This window comes from Monodon monoceros, unplaced genomic scaffold (assembly GCF_005190385.1).
Source record: "Monodon monoceros isolate NGI ecotype Baffin Bay Population unplaced genomic scaffold, NGI_Narwhal_1 Super_Scaffold_14, whole genome shotgun sequence".
In the NCBI taxonomy this organism is placed as follows: Eukaryota; Metazoa; Chordata; class Mammalia; order Artiodactyla; family Monodontidae; genus Monodon; species Monodon monoceros.
In genome coordinates, this window is record NW_021703770.1 from 70,577,617 (window position 1) to 70,603,873 (window position 26,257).

At 41.7% G+C, this 26,257-nt stretch overlaps 1 non-coding gene across 1 annotated transcript; it reads right to left on the bottom strand.

Moving 5' to 3' along the window:
- Positions 1 to 11,420: 11,420 nt before the first annotated feature.
- LOC114895713 lies at positions 11,421 to 11,527 on the bottom strand. The gene has a single exon (XR_003793615.1). It is a non-coding gene; the product is annotated as a U6 spliceosomal RNA (small nuclear RNA).
- Positions 11,528 to 26,257: the final 14,730 nt, after the last annotated feature.

Consider the following 26,257-nt stretch of genomic DNA (forward strand, 5'->3'; position numbering starts at 1 on the left):
TTCTTCGTTATATTGCTAAAGAGGCCAGGTGAAGAGTTTTAGTTTTATTATATTCTATATCCAGAAAAAAAGATCTCAGTTTTGAAAATGTGTGTCAGATTTTACTTATAGGATTAGAGATTTCATAGCTCTAGTTTACAAATCAGCAAACTGTAGCCCACAGGCCAAATCTGGCCCACTGCCTGTTTTTGTTTAGGGATTTTTATTGGAATGCAGCCAAGCTCATTCGTTTATGTATTGTCAGTGGTTGCTTTCACACTACGATAGCAGAATCGAGTAGCTGTAACAGAGACTGAATGGTTGGCAAAACCAAATATATATAGGGTTTGCTCCTTACCGAAAAGGTTTGCTGACCTCTGCTTTAAATCAATATGAAATAATCACCAATATGTAAAAGAAGCAGTTCAAAGTGCATGCTCTATTGCATATCAATATTTTGAGAAGCATCTTCTTTTTTTCTCAATGTGCCAGACAATAGCCTCATTGCAGCAGGCAGTATAGTGGCCCTTTAAAGACCTACGTGGCCTAATCGCTGAAGCAGGTGAATGAATATGTTACCTTACATGGCCAAAGGGACTTTGCAGATGTGGTTAAGAGTATGGCCTTGAGATGGGGAGATTATTATGGATTATCCAGGCAGCTCCAATATAATCAGAAGAGTCTTTAAAAGCAAGAATCCCTACTGGCTGTGAAGTGATGGTGGAGGAAGGACTGGGGAGATGTGATGTTGCTTAAAAAAGGGATGAGGGGGTACTGAGCCAAGGAATGCAGGTGTCTTCTAGAAACCGACAAAGGAAAGACAATGGATTTTCCCTTAGAGCTTCCAGGACAGTATGCAGTCCTGCTGACACCTTATTTTAGTCCAGTAAGACATGTGTCAGACTTCTAACCTGCAGAACTATAAGATAATAAATGGGGCTTCCCTGGTGGCCCAGTGGTTGAGAATCCGCTTGCCAATGCGGGGGACGCGGGTTTGTGCCCCAGTCCGGGAGGATCCTGCGCGCTGCGGAGCGGCTGGGCCCATGGGCCGTGGCTGCTGAGCCTGTGCTCCGCAGCAGGAGAGGCCACAGCAGTGAGAGGCCCTCATACCACACACACAAAAAAAGATAATAAATGTTTATTATTTTAAGCCACTAAGTTTTGATGATTTATTATGGCAGTAATAAAACTAATACATTCACATACTGTAATGCACAAAGGAATGAATTCATTTCATAATTATTGAGAAATTGTATACTAAGATTAGGAATATATTAGCTAACCACAGAACACGGCAGAGTATCTCTCGCTGAATCAGCTTTATTTTTGCAGCAGTATTTGAGCAGGTACTTTTGTATCTGTTTCTGCCATCTGTGATGTCTGAAGTAATTAGAAAAGAATTCATGTGCAAAAGAAAGGCAGTTCTCTGGGCTTTCATTGAGTTATGGTTGCTGGAGAAACCATTTCACTTAGTGATCAATATGTCCAGTATGTCTCTGTTGCTTTGTGCTTAACTCCCAAAGATACCAGTGCAGAGGGGGGTGGGTCCATGGAAAACATTGGGGAAGAAGAAAGGAAAACCTTGAAATATTAACTTCAGTGAAAGAAAATCTGGATAACTTCTTCCCATGAAAATAAAAAAAAAAATTAAGAAAATTAATGGCTTTGATTTTTGTACAAATTGAATAGGAATGGGATTTATTTTTCTATAGCAAATTGGCAGGTCCTTGGGATTCTCTTGCAATGCCATGAAAGCAAAGGTGCAGCTCACCCAGCAGCAAGCCAAGCCCTTTCCAACATTTTTTTTCTCTGAATTGTCTTTCAATTAAGAAATATGGAAAAATGAAATGGACTTGTAGTTTTGAAGGACTCTGATCAATACAGGATATTAAATTCTGTTCATGGTCCCTTGAATCATAGACTGCTTTATACAGCCAAGGAACTGGAGCCCTAGAGAGACAGAGTAACTTCCTGGAACTAGAGAAAATAAAAGAAATGCTTAGCGAGGAACTCTGAGCACCGAGGGACTGTTTCATGTACTATGTTTTGAGGTCATTAAAGTACTTTTGCTTAAAAAACATGAAGTTGGCTCTTGTCTGCTTGATCACAGCCAGACAATTTCAGGTTGGTGGATAGCAATTTGAGAAGAGAGGAGAAGCATTATAGAATGACACAGTGACCCTTTTATGCAAACACTTTGCAGACTAGCAAAGGCTATTTCTTGAGACATAGTCCAAGTCTCGGAACCTAAGGGATTTAACATTTGCACATCAGTGCAGTTGCTTTTACTTTTTGCATGGAAGTCATTTTGAAATACATTATTGTCAGAATGATTAAATTTGAAATTATCTTGGTCAGAGTGACAGGCAGGCAAAAAAAAAAAAGACACAAAATGATGAAGTAATAGAAGAGCAAACATAAAAGAGATTTTCAAAATCCCTCTAAGGAAAGTGGAGAATTACAAGTGCATAAATACATGTATTAGTATCTATGTTTACCCACTTCAATAAGAATTTTACTTTCACATTACTTTTTTTTTTTTTTTGAGCTCAGTGAAATTCTTGGGCTATGTTGTTATGAAAGATAACAGGGTAGAATAAATTGATCTAATTTCTCTTTCAAAAGATGACAGCTAATAAATATAAAAGATGAAATTTAGATCTGTACCTAATCTTAAGATGGCCCCAAAAGGATGTCAGAGACAGTTTAAATGGAGACACACTAGTAATAAGATTTCTGCGCTGTTTAAAATAAAGAGGATAAAAATTGCTTACAAGATATTATATATAGGTACTTAAGAGTTACTTAAAAATGTATAGTTATGTAGATATATAGTTCCCACATGAGTGTCCCCTGGGGTCTTGCTTTTTAATCCACTCTGACATCCTCTGTCTTTTAATTGGTGTATTTAGACCATTCGTATTTAAAGTGGTTATTGATTCTGATGAGAAGACCGCTGTCATCCACACCCTTGTTTCTCTATAGGTAAAGTGTTCCATTTACCCTAGCTTCCTTCAGGTTTTTTTCTTTGTCTTTGGTTTTCTGCAGTGTGACTATGATATGCTTAGGCGTAGCTTTTTGGTGTTTATCTTTCTGGGTGTTCTCTGAGCTTGCTGAAGTTTTGATTTGTTGTCTATCATTAATTTTGTAAAATTCTTGGCCATTTATTAGTTAAAATATTTCCTTTGCTCCATTTCCTCTTTCTACTAGTTCTGATATTTCCATTGCATGTAAGTTGTACTTTTTAAAAACTGTCCTACAGTAATTAGATGTCCTGTTTTTGTCATTCTTTGTTTCTATTTTCATTTCGGTTCAGGAAATTTCTATTGACCTATCTTTAGGCTCACTGATTCTTTCTTTGCCGGTGTCCAGTCACCAATGAGCCCATCTAAGGCAATTTTCATTAATTACAGTGTTTTGACCTGTAGTATTTCCTTTTGATTCTTAAAGTTCCATTTTTTTCTTCTTACATAACTATCTTGTCTCGTTGCCTACTTCTTTCATTAGAGCCCTCATCATCTTGATCATGGTTATTTTAAATTCCTTATATGATAATTCCAAACCTGATGTCATATCTGAGTCTGGTTTTTATGTTTGCTTTTTGCCTTCAGACTGTGTTCCTTCTGGAACTTTAGCATGTCTTGTAATTTTTTGTTGTTGAAAACTAGATGTGCTGTATCAGGTCATAGGAGCTGAGGTAAATAGCACTTTAACGTGAGTTTTTATGTTAATCTAGCCAGGATTCGGGCTATGTTTAATGTTTGTTGTAGCTGTAGGGGTCCAGGGGCTATAAATTACTCTATGGTTCTTGTCTTTGTCTCCCTGTTGTCTTTGGGCTTCCCTCAGTCCTCTTCCTCAGACGTGTGCACCTTCCAGTAATGCGCTGTATCACACAGGAGCTCTATAGTGTGGTGGTAACATGGAGGAGGGGCAAAGCTCTATAATCGTATGATTAAATTTTAGGTTTTCAGTGAGCTTGTGTCTGTGGGCTGATACCTTCACAAGTGTTTCTAAAATTACAAAAAGAAAAAGATTTCCCCTCAGGTGAGACAGGAAGACCAGAAGGGGGCCGGGGTTGGGTGATTCCCTTTCAGCTTCCAATAAGACAAGGCCCTGGTGATGTCCTTTCCCTGGAGAGGAGGCTTTGTTATCAAGGAACCTTTTTTTTTTTTTTTTTTCTTGTGGTACGTGGACCTCTCACTATTGTGGCCTCTCCCATTGCGGAGCACAGGCTCCGGACGTGCAGGCTCAGCGGCCATGGCTCACGGGCCCAGCCGCTCCGCGGCATGTGGGATCTTCCCGGACCGGGGCACGAACCCACATCCCCTGCATTGGCAGGTGGACTCTCAACAACTGCGCCACCAGGGAAGCCCTCAAGGAGCCTTTTGACATTTCACAGTGGTGACTCCTCTCCTCCCTCTGTATTGTTGCTGGGTCTGCACCAGGAAATCCTGGTGAGATTCCGGAGTTAAGCCCGCAAAGTGGTTCCGTCTCGCACTCGCCCATACTCTACCTCCAGTAACTTGTCAGAGTTGCCATTTATCTGTCCCTCACCAGCTCGTGACCCCTGAAGCTTCTGCTCCAGGCAAGCCTGACTCTCTGGATTCTCTGTTTCTCCAGATTTCAGGGTGGGGCTTGCTCTGAAATCTCAGTTCTTGGATGAGTCCAAGCAAAGTCATTCCTCTTCTGTTTGTCTTTATATTAAGAGCAGGAGTGACAAACTTCTAAGCTCATTTCATGTCAGAGCTGAAACCAAAGTGGCTTCCTATCTATTTGGTTAAACCTAATCTTTAGTTCAAGGTTGCACCTACTGACTAAAATTAAAAAGAGAAAAAGATGCTACACAGTCAATTATAAGCCGCTATTTTCAGTATTGTTTGGTGGGGACACAGGCCAGCTCACAATCACATTCTCCTCTTTTCTTTAGGGAAACAGCCTACCGTATAAATTGAAAAGTTGTTCTTACGCATTTCCCCCTTTTTCTTTGCCTCTTTTCCATCTCATGCCTTTGGTCTCTGGTTCACTGGAATTTGAATTTAGAAAACTGACATTTTACTAGATTTTATTGTCGTGTTCACAGATTACCAAAGGAGTCTCTATCAGTCTCTATGATTCTTTCTCAAGAAAGGTCCTCTTTTGCTATAGCTGGCCCATTGCAGACTCTGCCAGGAGTTCAGAGAAGGCAATTTTCAACGGCCCTCTGTCAGTTCGCCTTCAGAGCACCTTGACCTTTATCACTGCTTGTACATTTTCCTCTTAAATTTGGATGGAAATTTTAGACAGCGAACTTGTTAAAGCAAACTTGTTAAAGACCCTGTGTGCAGCTTTGAGTAAAGACCTCTAATCTTCACCTTCATAATGAGATTTTCTTTGTGAGATGAAGTTTCTACTTTTTCACAAAAGCCCCTATTTTTTATGACACCGTTTTCCCTTGTGTGATGTAGTGTCACTTAATGCTTCAGCCCATTTCATATCTCAGATAAACAATATCCCATCTTTCAACTTTTCGTCTCTTTGTTCAGCCTGGTCCGGCCCGCTGACACCGTGTGAGAGAATCTGGCTCATCATGTTCAAAATGAGCTGAAAGAAAAGTGCTTATGGCGGAATTTGCGTTTTCCTACAGCAAAAATGAGAAAAGGAAAAAGCTGTAATAAAATTAATTGTATGTACGTATTGCTAAGAATGTTGATGCCGAAGTGCTTAGCATTAGAAATTCTTTAGACAGCTCAGCTCTGTGAGGAAAAGGTATTTTCCCCTCACATCGCTTTAAATATAATTCAGTCCCCATCAGGCCTCTGAAGCTTCCAAAAGCACATTAAAAATGGGAAGTTCCTGGAGTGCACCTCAACTCCGTATTTTCAAATGCTAAACTCTGCATCGGAGGCTTTAGAGTACAGTCAGGTTAGGGAAACTCATTATGAAAAGGTTAAATATGTTAACAAGTTTTAAAAGCGATGGAAAAGGGAGAGGGGTACAGAAAAGTGACCAATGATATGCTAGGATTATTCATAAAGAACTTTTCAAAGATGACTGTGTCTCTCTATATAAAAGGTAAATGTGGTGGCATTAAATATGAGTGACTAGCCTCACGATTGAAATAGGACCTTTCTCTCTTGCAGTCATTTAAGGCCTTCCAGCCATTACCACGTGCGTCTTCCCAGTGTTTCTGCGAGGGGGACACGGGAGGTTCTACCCCCTTCTTACAGCTGGAGAAGTGAAATGCACCCCACAGGTCTGCTTGTCAGTCCATATTTTGGCTCTCACAGTTAAATCTGTCATAGTCCTGTATTTCCTAATCACTGGTTTGCAAGCAGCCCTGGTCTAAGGTAGTTTCCTCAAGACCTTGAAAGAAAAGAGTTTTCATAAAGCCAAACTCATTCCACTTGAAAAACTGACCTCTGAGTTGCACTTATGTCCTTTTCCTACTTACTTGGTTTTAGGAAACAAACAAAATCTCTAAACATTACAAAGAAAAAATTTACCGGTCCTGAAATCCCAAAGACTATTTATTGATGCCTAGTCTCCAAATTGGAATAGCAATACTGACTTACCTGACAATCAGAAGTAAATAATGAAACACATAGAAAAATACCCACACGTATTACCATAGGTAATGCTTTTCCTATTGATGTTTCTCAGGGCCTGGTCGTTACCTAGTGGACTCTTGTTCTGCCTGTGGCTACTGTATGCTAAGTCAGGTTGTGCCCCCGCTCAGAGGGCTCCAGGCCCCAGGTACTGTCCCCGACTTCTCCTGTCACTCTGCCCATCTCTCTCTGCGCCTGCCCACCACATCCCCACCCTCTTCCCTGTTGGTCCATGCGTGCTCCTCCTGTATTAGCTGTTCCTCCTTCTGGAAGCTTCCTCCCCTGCGAGCTTCAGGGCTTGTTCCTTCTTTGTTTGAGGTCTCCACTCAAATGTCACATTCCTAACTGTTCTGTCTAAAACCCCAGCTGCCCTCCCAACGCGGCCGAGGCACTTGCCTTGCTCTCCGTTTCTCCTTGGCACTCACCCGTATCCAATTCGCTTGCATTTTCCTTATTCATTGTCTAGCACCGCAGTAGGATGTAAGCTTTCTGAGGGCAGGGAATTGGGTTTCACTAGTGGGATGCCTGGGGTCTAATAGCACCAATCCAATATCTGTTCAGTAAATTAGTATATGAACACGGTGTATGGAATATTACAAGTAGCATGAAAGCACGAGCAAAATAAATGCACAGTGAACAGATAAATTAAGAACTGTCATTGAGGGCTTCCCTGGTGGCGCAGTGGTTGAGAGTCCGCCTGCCGATGCAGGGGACGCGGGTTCGTGCCCCGGTCCGGGAAGATCCCACGTGCCGCGGAGCGGCTGCGCCCGTGAGCCATGGCCGCTGAGCCTGCGCGTCTGGAGCCTGTGCTCCGCAACGGGAGAGGCCACACAGTGAGAGGCCTGCGTACCACACACACAAAAAAAGAACTGTCATTGAAAAGGTCAACAGAACTAAGGTACAATTATCACGTGAACAACATGATGATTATAAGATTACAAATTGGGCTTTCACTTTAAGAAAGATCTTTGTGCCTCCCACTTGATATAAAGCCTTCACTTTCAGTATTTCACGTGTCTTCAGAATGTCTCTGGGCGGTGGACCAGGAGCTTTTTTCTTATTTCCTTTATTTAATTGTCAGAGTTCCTTAAAATGCTAATAGAGTCATCCAGATTGTGGCCTTGATTTTTCCCTTTGTTTCTGTTGCGGACACAGGCCAGTTGGTTCTTAGTAAAGTGAAAAGTGGCCTCACCAGGGACCCAGGTGATCTTTACAACCTCTTGATCAGAAACTTGCATTCCTGTCTCAGGGTTCAAGGATGGTTTTCCTCTGCTGGGGGCTTTCCACATCATATCACTGCATCCTCTGAAATCAGGCTGATCCTCTCCGCCAGATATAAAGTTAGTGAAAGTCTCTTTGTCGACAGAAACAAGCTTCCGTTTCAGTTTTACAAAGGCCAAAGTCAGAGCGAAACAGTACAGAGGCATCTGAATGAATATTATGAGAGAAACAGAGTCTTGTCTGGGTCTCCTGAAGGTAGAAGGAAGAAAATAACACTAAAACAAAGGTGCAGATGACACTGTTAGTGGACACTTCCTTTGGTGACCGTGCTAAGTGCACGTGGTCAGAGAGGGACTGAAGCAGCGTGGGGATACCAGGCAGATGACGGGGCAGCTGCGGAGTCTCTAGACCAGAGGGAACTACTTCATCTTTAATGCTGCTAAACAGCTTTGCTCTCCGAGCATCTTTTCTGGGGCCTGTTTTCTAAAATACCCACATGAGGCCCTGGCGACTAGAGTAACACTCAAATCATTTGACGTCACTGTGTTCTATCAGAAGACACTATTTTTTCCCCAACTCGATACACATTTTCTTCCGCATTTGTTGGGTTTGTGGGACTAAAGGGTTCATTCCAAGCCACGGACACAAAAGAATGCAAACTGGATTGTCTGCTTTTGCACATTTGCAAATTTTGAGGGTTTACAAGCAACTCTTTCTTTTCCAATGTACCTTTGGTTATTAGATATTAGAATAAATAGACCTGGATTGAATGTAAATGATTTAATGTTCTGGGACATTATGACCTGTTACAAAGAAAGCAAGCTGGTAAGAGGTAGATCTTCAGCTCCTAAAGGGCACAAAGTGTACCCAATGCAGGCTTGTCTCTCAGAGCGAAAAACAAATAATAAAGGTGTGTCTTCAGTGAAGAATGAGTGTGATTCCCTTTGAGAATGGTGAGAGTGAGGATGGAGACTTGGAGGGAGGGAGGGAGGGAGGGTATGGGGGAAACGGCCAGAGAGGGGAGGCCTGTGTCCAGTCCGGGGCTGGCCCGCCTTAGGGAGGCCGATGGAGCAGCAGCAAGATTCGACCTGATGGAATTCCGTTGCCCTCCATGAGTAAGGGGACAGTGCCACTTGCCACCTGGGCAGGCACGTCCTGGACCTGTTGTGTCCTGTTAGAGGAGAAACCGGAAGCTCCAGTCTGTTTCACTCGTCACTGGGGCTATTCTGGGAACCAACGGCCTCGAGGAGCCCCAAGATGAGCTTTATTCCAGGAGTCGGGACTTAGTGTTTTCAAGGTTACCAAAGGCAACTCTTTCTCCATCAGGAAGGCATAGCCCTGGTCAGAGGGGCCTGAGTGGGAGGTAATGGTGCCCATACTCAGGCTTCGTCTATAGAGAACTCGACGAGGGGAAAGACACGTGCAGAACATGACCCACAAACGTAGAGACCTGAGTGAGTGCGTGTGTGCGTGTGCGTGTGTGTGAGATAGAGAGAGTCAGAGTCAGAGATGAAAACAGAGACACCTGTAGTGCTTAAGATTGGGTTTTTGATAAACTCAAGTGTTTCAGGTTCCTGCTTCTCAGTGGTACTGAGACCAGAAGTAAGACTCAGATGCGAAGCTGCCTCCAGAGGTTTACCTGTCACTGCCTGGTGGGCTGATGTCTTCTCACTTCACACATCCATTGTCTTCCCTTGGTAGAAAAAGCAGGGCAACCAAACTGGCTTGACAAAAAGCTAAACGATGAGTTACCTGGTCACCTACAGTGGGAGGCCCAGTTTTCCTTTACCACAGCGCTTATCACTGAGGGAAACATTGCAGATGGGCCCTTGAGAGTTTCCCATTCTATGAATCACCACTCACAGACATTTGACTAAGTGCCAAACTCTTCTCTTACTGCTTTACATGTGCATCCCATGATGTAGAGCCCAGGACAGCTCCAGGAGCTCTGCTTTATTATCCCTCCATTGAGGAATTTGGGATCAAATGTGGGGGACTGCCTTGTCCAAAGTTCCACAGGCGATAACTGGAGGGTCCAGGCAGTGGGGCCTCAGACACCGTGCTCTTAGCCACCATGCTGAAGGGCTTCTCCATCTTAGTAGTGTTTAAAAAATCAGAAAGCATAACTTTTGAAAGTAAAACAACCTTGGAATGTGTAAAGAAAATGCCAGTGTTATCCCCCAGCTATTCTAAGTTAACCTGTGACAATAGATCGGTCTGTCTCTTTCCACACCATTGTCGACGAAAAATTAATCAGTCAATCTAAGAAAGAAAAGGAAAATTTTATTTGAGCCAAATATGAGGATTATAACCCGGGAAAAGCATCTGAGAAAGCTGTAAGAACAGTTCTGCCCATTAGAAGTCAAGGCACAGTTGTTTGAGACGGAGGGCTGTACAGTAAATGACGTATTATTGACAGTTTACGCAATCCAGATCGAAGCATCCTTGTGGCCCCTTACAAGATCAAGAAGGAAAGTCATTCTTTTCCCTTGACTTAAATATCACTAATGTTTTTGTCAAATTTGCTTTTCTTTATTTTCTTTTATTTTTTTGCAATTGAAGTATAGTTGATTTACAATATCGTGCCAATCTCTGCTGTGCAGCAAAGGGACTCAGTTATACACATATAGACATTGTTTTTTGTATATTCTTTTCCATTATGGTTTTTCACAGGACATTGAATGTAGTTCCCTGTACTATACAGTAGGACCTTGTTGTTGATCCATTCTACGTATAATAGTTTACATCTGCTAACCACACACTCCCAGTCCTTCCCTCCCCCATCTCCCTCCCCCTTGGCAACCACAAGTCTGTTCTCTATATCTGTGAGTCTGTTTCTGTTTTGTAGGTAGGTTCATTTGTGCCATATTTTATTTATTTATTTTTTAAAATTTATTTATTTACTTATTTATTTTTGGCCACTACTCTCGTTGCGGTGTGCGGGCTTCTCATTGCAGTGGCTTCTCTTGTTGGGATCACGGGCTCTAGGCGCGTGGGCTTCAGTAGTTATGGCACGTGACCTCAGTAGTTGTGGCTCGCGGGCTTTAGAGCGCAGGCTCAGTAGTTGTGGCGCACGGGCTTAGTTGCTCCGTGACATGTGGGATCGTCCCAGATCAGGGCTCGAACCCATGTCCCCTGCATTGGCAGGCAGATTCTTTTTTTTTTTTTTTGTGGTACGCGGGCCTCTCACTGTTGTGGCCTCTCCCGTTGTGGAGCACAGGCTCCGGACGCGCAGGCTCAGCGGCCATGGCTCACGGGCCCAGCCACTCCACAGCGTGTGAGATCTTCCCGGACCGGGGCACGAGCCCGCATCCCCTGCATCGTCAGGCAGACTCTCAACCTGCGCCACCAGGGAAGCCCAGCAGGCAGATTCTTAACCACTGCGCCACCAGGGAAGTCCCCGTCATATTTTAGATTCCACATATAAGTGATATCTTATGGTATTTGTCTTTTTCTTTCTGACTTCATTTAGTATGATAATCTTTAGTTGCATCCATGTGGCTGCAAATGGCATTATTTCGTTATTTTTGTGGCTAATATTCCATTGTATATATGTACCCCGTCTTCTTTATCCATTCATCTGTTGATTGACACTTAGGTTGTTTCCATATCTTGGCTATTGTGAATAGTGCTGCTAAAAATATGGAACTCTTCGTGAATTTGTGTGTCATCCTTGCACAGGAGCCATGCCAATCTCCTCTGTGTCATTCCAATTTTAGTATATGTGCTGCCGAAGCTAGCACAGGAATGTTATGTTTTAAGGAGTTGTCTTGTTGATGCTGGGAGAATGTTGCAGTTGAGCAGGTTATTTCTGCCGATGGAGGAGCTTTGGTTGATGTATAATGCAGATACATAATGCATAGTTGGAGGGAGAGAAGAGGCCAGAGGGCAGAGAAAAATTCTTCTGTTTAAATTTTTCTTGTCTTGCCATAAAATAGGAATTTTATTCCACACCATCTTTACTCCATTTCTTTCTGCAGGTGCCCAAATGTAAGAATTTTGTTTTCTGTCTTTGATTTTACAGAATGAGATGACATGACACACATTAAATCAATATTTGCCTTTTGACTTAGCAGAAATAATATGGGTATTACTTCTAGTCAGTAATCATAGGTCCAATTCAGCCTTTTGAATAGCTGAGGAACATTTTTTTAAGGACAGAGGTGTGTCATAGTATATTCAGTCACTCTTCTACTAATAGAGATTAAGGTGTGCGAGTTGGTTTTTTTTTTGGTGGGGGGGGTGGCTTTTTTTTTAAACCACTGGAGACAACACTGAAAAAAATTTTTTGTACATGTGTCCATAAGTACTGAAATATTTGTTTCTATATGTGGAGCCCACAAATTGAAATCATTAGGTCAAATAGTAAGAAACTATCAGGGTAAAATTTTAATAGATATTGACAAATTTATGGTAGTGATGTCTATTTATTTTAGTCTTTGTACAACTCTTCTTTCTATTTCAAAAGGTAACTGAAAGAAGTTTTGATTCTAGAAGACTCTCCCATCTTGTTCTTGGGAAATGAGCAAACAGATACGCTATTGTGAAAATATTTGGAGTATAAAAAGTATTAGTAAGTGTTGGCTAACTACTATACAAGCAACCCCAAATCTCAAAGACTTAACCAAGAACTTTGATTTCTTACTCATGTCACAATCCAATGCTGCTCAGTAGGGGATGGGAGGAAGGGAGATGTGACATGTTGTGCCCCGTGTCATCACTCAGGACCCAGTCTCCTTCTATCTAAGGCTCCACCCACTTTTAGGTCCTCTGAATTGTCTCCATTTAGTCAGTGAATAGAAAACAATAAGAATTGGGAGTAGGAAGACTCTATGTGCTAGGCTTGGAAGTGGAACACATCATATTCCACTGGGTAAGAGTCCATTGACCCAGGGCAGCTAGAAAAGTACCCCAGCTGAGTGCCCAGAAAAAAAGTGTGCAACATGGGTATTGTACTTCATTTTCAACCGCGATGGGAGTGAAAAGAGTAGTTGTGAGAAAAGGCTGGAGAGTCATCATGGTAATCAATAATGAAACCTGCAATAGGATGTAATTTACTAGTGGCCGAAGACAACAGAGGAGATGTTTTTTTTCTTGTTTATTGTGCTTCACCTTATTGTGTTTTTTTACAAATTGTTTGTGGCAACCCTGCATTAGGTTTATTGGCGCCATTTTTTCCAACAGCATTTGCTCAGTTCATGTCTCTGTGTCACATTTTAGTAATTCTTGCAATATTTCAGACTTTTTCATTGTTATATTTGCTATGGTGATCTGTGATCAGTGATCTTTGATGTTACTGTTGCAAAAAGATTTAGAGCGGCTGAAGGCTCAGAGGATGGTTAGCATGTTTTAGCCATGAAGTATTTTTTAATTAAGGCATTTGCACACTTAATAGACTACAGTATAGTGTAAACAGAGCTTTGACATGCGCTGGGAAAACAAAAAACCTGTGACTCTCTTTACTGCAGTGGTCTGGAACCAAACCTGCAACGGCCCCGCAGTCTGCCTGTATATGTAATAAAAGGAAGATTTTTGTGCTGGCTGATTTAGGTGAACATGAAAGGGAAGGTGGGCTAGATGGTGCTAGTGTTGAGCTGAAAGTCTAGACATAAGCTCCACATCCTGGCTCCACCATGAGTTCTCTGGGCAAATCACTCCACTTCTTTGGGTCTCGAGTTCTTCAGCTGGATATAGACTTGGAACAGAAATAGGTAAACTCTAAGATGTCTCACTACTCTTAACAGATTGACTGCTAAAATATGTCCTTTTTACCCATTTAGGTTGTGATATTATTAGCTTTTGAACAAATTTGGAGACATACACTCCAAAGTTACAAATAACAGTACACAGTCCAGTTTGCCATGTTTACTACTTGTCATTTGTAAATTTAAAACACATTAGTTCAAGGGTTAAAAGGACATTGTCTTTTCAATTTAGCTTTACTTTAGTTTTACTTTAGTTTCTGATCAGAATACCTACAATGTATTGAGCACTCACTCTGGGCCAAGCCCTTTGCTTAGGATATCCTTAGAAAAACTATTGGCGGTAAGTGCTGCTACCCCCATCCTCAAGATGAGGGAATTGAGGAGGGGAGACTGAGTGGCTTGACTTAGCGTGCCACAGAGCGGGGTTAGGGGACAGGCATGTCTAGACTCCCTTTGACTTGGAAAGAGTTTTAACAGCTAACGCGGAGTTACTGAAGGTTCAAGGTGGCCTTTCTATTTCTGAGTATATTTTCTCATACATGTGTTTATTGTCTCTTGTATTTTTCATTAGTATTTTTTAAATCTACAAATGTTGCTATTCTCGATGCTGTTGTTCATAGATGTTTATCAAGTTCCTCACTCTTCTTCATGTAATATCCAATATCAATCAATTTCAGGGATGCAAGTAATAATCTTACTTAAATCATTACTCTAGATGCAAATTTGAGAACCCTTTATAAAATCAGAACTGACTGTCTAAATGAAATTGGAACTGATTATCTTAAAAGTTTAGCAGACAAAAATTCTTGAGATAGGAATATAGATTCCATTGCTTTGCTTTTCCTAACCAAGTCATTTTTTTTTAGTACTGGTTTATTTAGTCTGATAACATTTCCAGAGGAATAATGATCCTAAAGAAAATGGAAGCTTTGTTTTTTTCTTTTTTTTTAAGGTTTTTTTGTTTTTACGTGGACGATTTTTTTTAAAGTCTTTATCAAATTTGTTACAACACTGCTCCTGTTTTATGTTTTGATTTTTTGGCCACGAGACATGTGGGGTCTTAGCTCCCCAACCAGGGATCGAACCCGCACCCCCTGCATTGGAAGGTGAAGTCTTAACCACTGGACTGCTAGTGAAGTCCTGAAGCTTTGGTCTTTATAGTTATGATTCTTTTGAGATACTCCCCATGTACATTTAAAATTGTTCTATAGGGACAGTGCAAGTGTAGTTGAATATTTCCAATAAATAAGAAAATGTTAGATGCTTTTTAAAGGAGTCAGTGGATTTTGCATAACCAACTAACTAACTTTTATTTGTATAGTTGGATAATAATATATTGGTATTTTGAATTCTGTTGAAACAGAGTAGCCAATATATTCATTCTTTCTAAAGAAGACCCTTGCTCATACTTTACCACATTTAAGAGGTAAATTTATGGTTAATTTTCTGTGTAACTAATTGCTTTGGCTTATTTAATTATTGATGCACAAAAGAAATGTTCATTTTTCTGCCTTTAGAGACACCCCAAGTAAATTACTCTATAAACATTGAATTGCCCAATTATTTATTACACGTTTTTGTAAGTTTACTTAAAATATAAATATTAGCTACAGGAAGATGTATAGTTGACCCGTATACCCTTGAGCTCACATGTGAAGTTCATTTTCTAAAACTTTCAGAGGCTGCAGATTTAATCAGCCTTCCGCTATAACATTTTCTACGGAGATTCATGATCAGCGGTACCATAAAGTACATCACATAGTTCTTGAAACTAGGCAGAGTAAGAACAGCTTAAATTGGAATTATGTCTTTAGTTGAAATATAGTCTCCAGAGTCTAATTAGTGTCACTAGAATGTGGGGTTGGCATAAACACTACGACCACTGTCTGTTGTTAGTGCCCAGACTTGCTTTCCAGGTCATACATCCCTTTGATTCAATCTCTTTCTTGCCCGAAAAGGGAGCTGGCCAAGGAGCTGTTTTTACTGTCTGTTTTCCATTATCACAATCACACAACCATAAAGAACTAAGATAAGAAACGTTTCAACCCTAACAGTGTCTCAACAGTGAGCTACTGAATTGCCATGTTCATTTGTTACCTGGCATGAGACCTTCAGATTACTTTACTATCCTTTCAAACTAGTAAGGATTGTGTTGTTGAAGGAAAAAAGGCGGTCTTGTACATTTTGTTTCCCCCTTGGTTAAAAGCACCAATACCAGCAATTTGTATCAGTTGGGAAAGAGAAGATTAAAATTATATGGGGTCATGGAGGAGACAAAATCAGCTTACAATTGAAATTGCGAATTCATGGTTCTCTCCACACATTTGTGAGGTGCCTCATTCCCAGGCTTCCAGTCATCACCTCACTGCTGACGCCCACTTGGCTTCACGCTGAGGTCTGACGGGTATTTGTAAATACAGATTTAAAAACATGAATGAAGTTCTGGGTCTAATGCGAGGCACTATAAAACCTGCCACCATGTGGGAAAGCCTACATTTGTCATCAGAAAAAAAAAAACAGCCCCTTCTTCAACAAGAACTCTTGGTAAGAATCTTTCTAAATATAGCATTTTTCTTCAGCTCACCTCAGAATGACAACTTTTGTACTTTTTTAGAACAGCATTTACTAGAAGAAGAAGAAATAATCAGGGATAGAGTTTTTGTTTGTTTGTTCTTGTCCTTCTCTCGGTCTTTGGTTTTGGAAGAGCCAAGACTTTGAGAGTTAGAGATTGTCAGGTGAGTTGGGGTGATTTGCTAGAGCCTACGTAGGGCATCTGGTAGGCGCAGTTTTCAGCCGTCTGAGAAGTGGAGATTATAAGCACAGTGGTTACAGAATGTCGTCTCCCCGTGACCTAGAGCCGGCCTGGCATCACCGAACTCTCTCATGCTGAGTGTCCAGAAGCCGCCGGCAGGATGAGGCCGGGAAAGCACAGCCGCAGTGCCAGCTCCGTGTGACCACCTATGAGATGGGGACGCAGGATGCACTTTGCATCAAAGACCTTAATGCGTCTGTGTCACCAGCAAGAAGAATACATGGGCCCGGGAAGCAGGTGGAGGAGAGTTGGCCCTGCTTACCATCACTTCCAGTGAGCCGCTCAGGAAATTTGTGCTTCCTGTTCCCACAACTCCAGGTTACAGAAATTTAGAGAGCTTGGTTCTTAAAACCGGATTATTTCCACTGGAGGATACAGCCTGTGTCCCATTGAATTGTAAGCTGCTGCTGCCTCCTGGACACTTCAGACTCCTGGTACCAAGGGGCCAACAGGCAAGAAGATGCGTCAGTGTCCTTGGTCACCAGGAGGAGGGAGGGCTGCTGTTACACAGCAGAAGACAGAGAGACACATTTGCATCACATGGTCCCCTTGGGTGCCCTTTTGTACTGTTGGTCAGCTTTGATGGTAAATGGACAAGTGCACAGCCCTGGCCTGAGAAGTACGTGGTACCCAGGGGCTGAGGCCTCTCAGGGGTGAGAGTCTTGGTCATGCCATCAGGTAAGCCGCCGAGAGTACCAGAAGTTCTAGTTGAAGGTGATGGAGTCCAGAATGGAGGACGGAAGAGGGAAGAGGATGAGGTTCAGTTGCAGCCCTGAGACCAGTGGTCCCGGCGGGGGCTGCAGTTCATACAGCTGCCCTTCCTCGTCCTCCAAAACCCTGAAGGAGCTGCTTCTCAAGCTGGTATGAAGCAGTAGATCTAATGGTGCATGTACTGCAGAGGACATGAAGGGGGACCACCCGGATTACTTCTGGAGGGAGGACTTGCCGGCCAGTTATCAGCGGACAGCCTCCAGCTGCCACAGCTCCTCCAGAGTTCGCTCAGCTCTAGAGGCGCCTCCTTCTTCTCGATTGTGCTTCCCCGACCTCCCACCTCCAGGTGACGATCCCCAGTAAACGTCCTGCTTGCCAGTCTCCATCGCAGCACCTGCCTCTGGCGACTCCACCAGTGGCATTTAGCACATCCAGATGCTTTTAAATGTCTCTGGGGAGGAGTTTGATTTCAAATGGCACCTGACCATTACGCCCTTCACACTTCCATGGAAATAACCATGCAGACAAAGCAAAGAATAAAAGTGCACAACATTGATAACCAAACTCTTACCATGTTAGGAACTTTTACGGACTGCAAGGCCAATGAGACTGGATTGAAACATTGGGTTGGTACAGTTGAAAAACCTTGCGCGGTTTCCTTGGGTAGGTATGGCAGTGGCCGATGCAAGTGATGCACTAGCGTGGTCATTGCACAGTTGTGTGGCTGACTGACATCTCAGCCAACTGTTCAGGTAAATTACTAAACTATGAAAACGAGTACCTCACTAAGCCTTGCCTTGCTGAACACTAAGGGCTAGTCCTGCTGCGGAATTTAGGGAAGGTACATGGAGTGGGTCATTGGGTCCTAGTAAAGGCTCATTACTGGGGGGAGGGGTGTTGTTGCAGATCCTTTTGAAGGTTTAATAAATGCTTTTGAGCTCAGTCATGGACAAATGTATACACTCACCTACTTTTATATAAAACTGAAGTTTGTCTATGATTCTGCCAGGGATCCACGGATCCTTGCTTAAAGAATGCCGGCAGTAGGAATTTGATCGTTTTTAAGTGTAATTTTCCAATAACAGATATTAATAAAAACCGATCCTGAACTAAGCAATAATCTATTAGATGCTATTTTTCATTTGATATTTTTCTCTTTTTCTTGGACTCAAATCCTGGCTCTGCCACTTACTTACGGTATGACCTCGGGCAAGTCACTTAACCTCTCAATGCCTCCGTTTCCTCAGCTATAAAAGAGGTGTGATAATCACTCCTGCTTCATAGGGAGAGTGTAAAAATAAATGACGATACAAGCTTAAAACAACGTGGGCTCCTAAGCTCTCCCAGGCTGTCGCCCCTGTTGTGGCTGGCGGTGGGTTGTGTAGCCGGCTGCCGCTCCTTCTTTGTCCAAGTGAAGATAAAATGCACTTGTAAATTTCTGCTATGTGACAAGTTGTAGAGAAAAGGCAGTTTTCAATTCCATACTTCACTGCAGTGTTCTGTTATTCAGGACAGCATAGTAAATAGGACTTGGTTTCCATGGACACTGTGGAGGGAGGTTCTGCAAGACGGTACACGTGGTGCCATAAACTACCTCGATGCAATACCAGAAAGTCCAGATTTATTGCACTCCACTCACCACGATGCAAGTGAAATGGTTTTACACAGTGATGTTGCAGGTTTTCTGAAATCAAACTGAAGGTAGGAATTAGCCTAAGTCTTCAAAGGTTACATGAGGCATTAGAAAGGATTTAGGTGGTGGCTTGTTTATTTAATACAACTTCTAAGAAAAAGAAGCCCTTTCTTAAATTTGTCCTTGGGATAATGTGGAAAGAAGCTATCACAATATAGATCTTTTTTTTTTTTTTTTTTTTGCGGTACACGGGCCTCTCTCGTTGCGGAGCACAGGCTCCGGACGCGCAGGCTCATCGGCCATAGCTCACGGGCCCAGCCGCACCGCGGCATGTGAGATCTTCCCAGACCGGGGCACGAACCTGTGTCCCCTGCATCGGCAGGCGGACTCTCAACCACTGCGCCACCAGGGAAGCCCCACAATATAGATCTTTTGATTGAAGAAAATCAAACAGAATCCAGTTGGTAAATGGAAAGAAGTGGAGATTGGCTATAATATTAATAAGATGTTCTTTGATTTTAATTATTTATTTAGTTCTCTTCCCCCTGAAAAGGCTTAACTAGACATGGTCTATATAGGAACATTTAGAAATAAAATGAGAGTTTCCAAGATCTTCAAGATTAAGAGCGCAGAGAAAGAAACGGCAAAGAATACCATACCCACGTTTAACCTCCAGAGGGAAATGGAAGAGACAAAATTTCTGTAATTGGATTTTCTCCAGAAAACGTCAAGAGTACTTGCTTTTACAAAAATGTTCATGGGTCATTAATCATAACCTAAGAACTCTATCTCACCTGAAAACCAAAAGATTCTCCTTTGGCCGTGGCCCAAATGAATCCCAAACAGCATAGAACGTTTCGTTTTCAATTCCCCACGTGCTTATTATTGACACAGCTCTGAACATCTCCAAAAATAAATCCCATTTACCCACACGGCAAGCACTTTCACCCTAGAACATTTTTTCCTTGGCATCAATAGCAAAACCACACTCTCTTCAAGTGTTCCCAACAGATAGATCCCTTGGGACATGAAACATCAGAAGTGGACCAAGCCCTTCCAGAATGTTCTGGCACTAAGGCCCTGAGTGCCCAGAGCCATGGCAGAATATCAGCTGGAAGACACCCCTTCCCTACCTTCTGAGGTCCTGAGAGCATCCTGATGCTTTCTGAAGAGTTGTGCCTGCATGTTAGGCTCTCCAACGACCCCTCCAGAATGTTTATCCAATTCTACAAAGACATCACCTAAGCCACGGGGAGTTTGGCTCTGATTCCATACCCCTCACGAGGGACAGGGATCTGATAGAGGCAGAGGTATTTGAACCTTCCCTTGACAAGCCTGTGTGTCCAGAGTAGCAGCTTCTTACAGTCACATCTTCTGTATTTTTTAAAGCCACGTATTTTAAGCTTGTTTCCCCAATTTTTGTCTGAGATGGCGCCTACACTCTTAAGATGGATATAAAATAAATTACATGGAACGTGAAAGTGTATATTTTAGAGAGACTTTTATATTTTAGAGTAAGAGCATAGTTTTGTAGTATTATCTTGAACTTCTAGAACTTTCTATAGCTATTTTATAATCGTAAATATTTTACGATCATCTTAACTAGTAATTCCTCTTAATAGTTTGACAAACCACTTAGCATCAGCATCTTGTCCTTGTGCGAACAGCATGTGGAACCAGAAATAGAAGTTGTGCCTTTAAGCTTTCTCCTTGCAATTTATTCCGTTATGCAGGGGTACCTCAATGTGTCGCATCTGCCCACAGATCATCACAAAGCTTCTCCAAGAAGGTCTCTTCATTCCCCAAACCAGATTCCCCTATAGGGAGGCAGTGATGAGAGAAAATGTCAGGACTGCCCATTTATGTTTAAGTATTATCTTCACAGGAGCCTGTAAACGAAACCTCATGGGGTTTCTGGCTGCAAGCAGCTGGAATTTACAATGCTCGGGTTCAGGTCTCATGATAAACAAGAGCTAGGTATGTGGGGCAGCCTGGCTACACTGATTTGTAAGATCAGAAAACACCTAGCCCTGCAGTTTGAAAAATGATGAAATGCTGTTCCTCCAGACAAGGGTTGTGGGTTTATGGCCTATGCTGTCCGTGCTCAGTGCATTTCCACAGATGGTACAAAGCAGCGAAGGAGGTTTCTTCTCTCCAGCCCAGACAGACAGAAGTGATTTCCTTCTCCTTTCTGGTTGGTAACCTAGTTACTTTACGTCAGACCAGTCTTTAGCCTAGCGTGTTTCACAACCTTCCGTGTGAGGACGACAAAGCACTTATTCCACTTATTTCACTTTCCAAGTAAATGTGAATCGCCCCCTAGTCCCATCAAGGGAGGTGTTGCACTTTTGTGCCCAGTCTTATTTAAATGAGCCTTAAAATCCTCAGCTGTGTAGCTAATGTGGGTCACGATATTGATTCCTTTGGTTTTGGCTGTGAGTGGCTTTTTTATGAAAAGCATTGACTCAGCTGAGCTACTTGACATGCTCAGAATGTGTTGCTATTGCTGCTTAGTGAAAATCAAAGAGGATCCTCTAGTCATTGCAAGTCTATTCAGATTACTGTGGAGGTTTGAGTTCTGGGAAGATAAAAATGATTGCTTTCATCACCGTGGGGTCTGGCCCCATGCTCCCGCTCCACCACAGAAGCACATTTTTTTTTTTTTTTTTTGCGGTGCGCGGGCCTCTCACTGCTGTGGCCTCTCCCATTGCGGAGCACAGGCTCCGGACGCGCAGGCTCAGCGGCCATGGCTCACGGGCCCAGACGCTCCGCGGCATGTGGGATCTTCCCGGACCGGGGCACAAACCCGCGTCCCCTGCATCGGGAGGCGGACTCTCAGCCACTGCGCCACCAGGGAAGCCCAAGAAGCACATATTTTGAGGAAAGATTTTGCCATATGTGATTTATTATAAGCTTTCAGGGAGGGTGTTTATAAACCTTTCACTGACCACTTTGGGACCACCCTTCTCTTGCACAGGTAGCCAGCTCAGCCGTGAAGACGAGCTGCTGTGACTTTCTTTGGTTGTGTCTCTTTTTGGTAAAAAATTTGATCAAAAATTACTGATTAGTCAGGGTGCAGAGGTCTTGATAAACATGATTCCACAGTGTAAATAAGCAAGCAAAAAACACCAAACTATTCACTTTGGGGATGCAGATGGTAAATTCCTTAGGGTCAGAGATGGCTGGGTCAGTAATAGTTCGGTGGATACGGGAGGATTCAATAAGCATCTTTATCATTGACATCATGATCAAGCTATTAAGTACTAGTCTTGGGACCACTAGTACTAGTACTCTCTGAGACGCTAGTTACCGTTAACCATTCTTTGGGAATCAAGCAAGGGCAGTGACTTCTTGCAAAACATTAAATGAGAGTATTCTGTAGATGGTGTAATTGACTAAATGATATCAGGTCCTCTGGGAATTCATTCGTCTCCCTTGGCTGAGCACCGGCCTTAGGTCCTCAGGGACTTAACAATAAGGTAAATAGTTGGTCTTGGAGAGGCTCATTTGCTCTTTCTTATTATGGAGATGACATCCTTGAATGCCAGAAGGTTTCCCACTGACAGTTCCCAGTATAAGGTTCAGAAAAGTCCAATCTCAAAAATATATACACGTTCCAAAACCTACACAGAAGTGATATGCTTCAAATTGCCACAGGGCTGGACGGCACAGCCTGGCATAGGTCTGGGAATGCTTTCACTTTATCTGGAATATAGCAGATGCTCCAGCGTTAGGATAATTGTTTCTAACTGACTTAAAAACAATAGCTGTGCTATAGTAATCTGCCCTGCTGCGTTCCAAATATTAGCAGCCATTTATTGGAATGACCACAGGACAGGCACTGTGGACAGTTTTACATACAGCATTTATTTTAATTGTCACAAAACTCCGGGAGTTAGATGTTATTCTCCCCATTTTATAGAAAAAAAAAAAAAAGAGAGAGAGAGAGGGAAAAGTTAAGTCTCTAGCCTAAGGCCACATAGCTAATAAGTATACGCTCATGTTCTGAATAAAAACTGATCTGATTCCAAAAACAGGACTTTTATGCTAAACCTGTGCTGTCTGATGTGGAAGCTACGTGACCAATAGCCACCAGTGGCAGCTGAGCCCTTAAACTGGGAAATGTGGCTGGTCCAAGTTCAGATGTGCTGTACACACTGGATTCAAAGACTTAGTATGAAAAATCTATATGTAGCATCTCAATAATTTTATGAATTGACATTTATTAATGTTGACATGATAATATTTTGGATATATTAGGTTAAATAAAATGCATTATTAAAATTAATTTCATGATAATCAGGGGACTTCTACGCTTTTCAGCCCTCTCCCTGACGGTGTTTTATTGTGGTCAACTGAGTTTTTACTCCTTAAGACTGAATCCGAACCACCATTTTAAGGCATCTCCAAAAACCTCAGCAAATTTTTCAGATCAGACACCCTGCTCTGTTCAAAAAACCCTAATCCTGAACCCTTGCTGATACCACCTGGGGAGACAGGCAATAAAGATCAGTGAGACACGTTCGCTTATTTCTGAGTTGGACATTCTGTCTTCAGAAGCATCTTTAACCTGATTCTTAGAGAAAAAGACACACCCAGGGTAAGGCACGGCAAAAAAGCATCACTCTCCAGATTCCAGGCCAGTTGTGTATCTCTCTTCTGTCATTGCTTTTATTGTGCGAGGAGTTTGAGTTTCTTTATTCTCATAATGCATATTTTTGCATGTTGTTTATTATTGTTGATCAGATAATTTAATCTTGTTCCAAATTCAACCACAGAGGATGAATCCAAGACTTCTAATAATAGTGAATCCCCCAAGTTCCGTAATGGATTATTTGCTCTTTACTAACAAGTAATGTGGATGAGGCAACTGAATCTGTCTTATTGCAAACCAATCCAGGCCAGAGACTCACCAGCATGGTCTGGTACAAAGGGCCAAATTGCTAGGTGACTTTCTAAGTCCATGCGTAGTAATCAACTATTTTCTAAATAGGAAAAGTGGTATGTAATAAATCAATAAATTAAATCTCTTCATTGCAGATACTCTACTGGGTGTAACTCCTCTCTTCCCTATATTCCCCTATTATCACTGAGGAGGTTGAGAGAATCGTTCCACTGGTACAGAAGGACCAACTTGGAGTTTGCATTGATCCTTTGGTTTCCCCTTAATTACTTCCCAGGGGGACGACAGAGACACAATATGTTCCTATATGCAGCACATTATAATCACAATCTTTACTCTTCACTTGTGTTTAAGGAGCACTGCTATCTGTTTTCCTTCTCAAATAATCTGAAGGATACCAGATACCATTAGAGTAGCTTTCTTGTCCTGGAATTTGGCAGGATGCCTTTGAGTTCCACCTGAGAAAACGTGCCTCTCACTAAGAGAGCTGTTTCCAAATATTTGAGACCTTCACAGTGGCTTCCGTCTTTACCTGATGCGCGCGTGCGCGTGCGTGTGTGTGTGGCGGGGGGTAGTCAAGCAACAAAGCAAAATTCATCACTGAAATTTACTAGGGCACACAACCCATGCAACAATTTACAACACTTTTATAGGAGAAGGTTGACAACCAAGAAACATGACAACACGGTGTTACAATGAATATTTACAATGCGGGGTGAAGTACCTGCCTGGGAGGGACGTGGAGTTTAAGAGACACAATCTATGAAAACCAGGAGCTGTCTTGGGCTTCTGGTGCTTACAAGAACGAGGGGAAGGGCGTAAACGTAACTGTTGTGCTTCTCAGCTCACACGTGTAGCTCAAAATGTTCAGACTTGCACAGATCAGCCCCCTGTGCTCATCCCAGTCTAAGAGTTTCCACCAGAAGTTACCATTTTAAATAGTCCCTAGAATAGCTCTAACTACGCCCTCACCTAGGGAATCAGAGAGCCCTCTTGGGACCAAGGCAGTGGCTCCTTCTTCTCTGTTTACTTTTCTCTCTTCTCTCCTCCTTTGGTGTTGAGGATGCAGTTAGAGAAAGGGAGTTTTCCCAGGTATATGCTCTTAGCATTACGATATAAAGAAATTTTATAACTTTTGCAACAATATAATGTACTGCAGTAAATAAATTAGAACAATTAAATTACAAGCCCTTACTTCAAAGTGTGTATATATTAAAATGATTCCATACGAGTGTACTAGTTGTAACACTTTCTTAATTTCTTCCCAAATATTAGAGTTAATAAATATGTTATTTAAGTTTGAAAGCAAAATAAAAGAAAAATTATTTTTGAGGCTATCAGGACTATCAGCTCATAGTTACATATCTTACCTTTATTTAAAGACTGGATTATTACTCCTCATAGAGGTAATGCCTATGAGGCTATCAAAAAGGTGGACTTTAAAAAAAGGTGGATGATAACCTCAAAATTACCGTCATCATACTTCTAAACAGTATTTTCTTAATTAATACTAAAGCAACGATGGTATTTACAGAGAATGTAGTTAAAAGCATGGGAGATGGATCCAAACTGCCACATGCTGGCACTCACTTGCTTAGTTTGTAACCTCTCTTTGCCTCAGTTTCCTCATCTGTTAAGTGGGGATCATAAGAGTGTCTACCTCATAGAGTTGTTGTGAAGATTAAGCGTGTTAATAAATTTTCTGAGCTTGGAACAACACGTGGTAGATGTAAAAATGCTCCGAGTATATTGCTGTGGTTACTTGTAAACCTGGTGGTAAAGTGAAAACAGTTGGAAACCTCCCTAAGATTTAGTGGCAACCCATCTGCTAAAATCTGATGCTAATTCATCTGCAGTGTTACAGGCTTCTTTGTTTCTACCAAAAAGTGCTGACCAAGTACCTATCCACGGATATGCAAAGTAGATGATGGAGACAAATATTTGGGAAAATCTGAAAAAATAAGCAGCATGAATTAACCTGAAGTTTAGTCATTGCCCTCATGCAAATATGGACCTGTATTGACTGTTACATTGGGCACCTAATGAACATCAGTGTTCTAGGTAATTTAGAAAATACAATTTCAATATTTTATTTCTGAAAATTCTTCTTCCTTGGTCTGTCTCTGATCTGACACAAAGAAAATAAGTTTGCTCAAGAGATATGGTAATAATAAGTGGAAGACAAAAGAGCTTTCATTGATTAATTTAGACAACAAATAAAAATATGAAGATAATTAAAATAAAATCATAAAAGCTCTCCACTCTACAATATAAGAAAGAGTCTCTAAATCCCTGTTTAATTTTTTCTGTCATGTAGAATATCCAGATGCAATAAAAAGAGGAAATTTTCTAGTCTCTGCTTTTGTGTACAAATTTTATACTTCCTTTTTTCCGTACTCTAAACATCATCAATTAAATCACTATCCCCAGAGCAAATTGTATACTTGCCTTAAATTCAACAGAGCTTAAGGTTTAAAATAATGAACAGCGTATGCAACAATTAAAAATAAAACAGTAATTTGTCATATTTTATTAATGAAGATGACTAGGAAATGGCTTCTTATGAGAGAAGAATTTTCCATTCACTGCAAAAATCATTTTTGAAGTAAGATAGATTCCCATGCTATGTCTACTGAGGAAAATTTTAGCTGTAAATGGTTAGGCATTTTATAGTTTAGTATTGTTTATGAGAAACAGAACTTTAGAGTC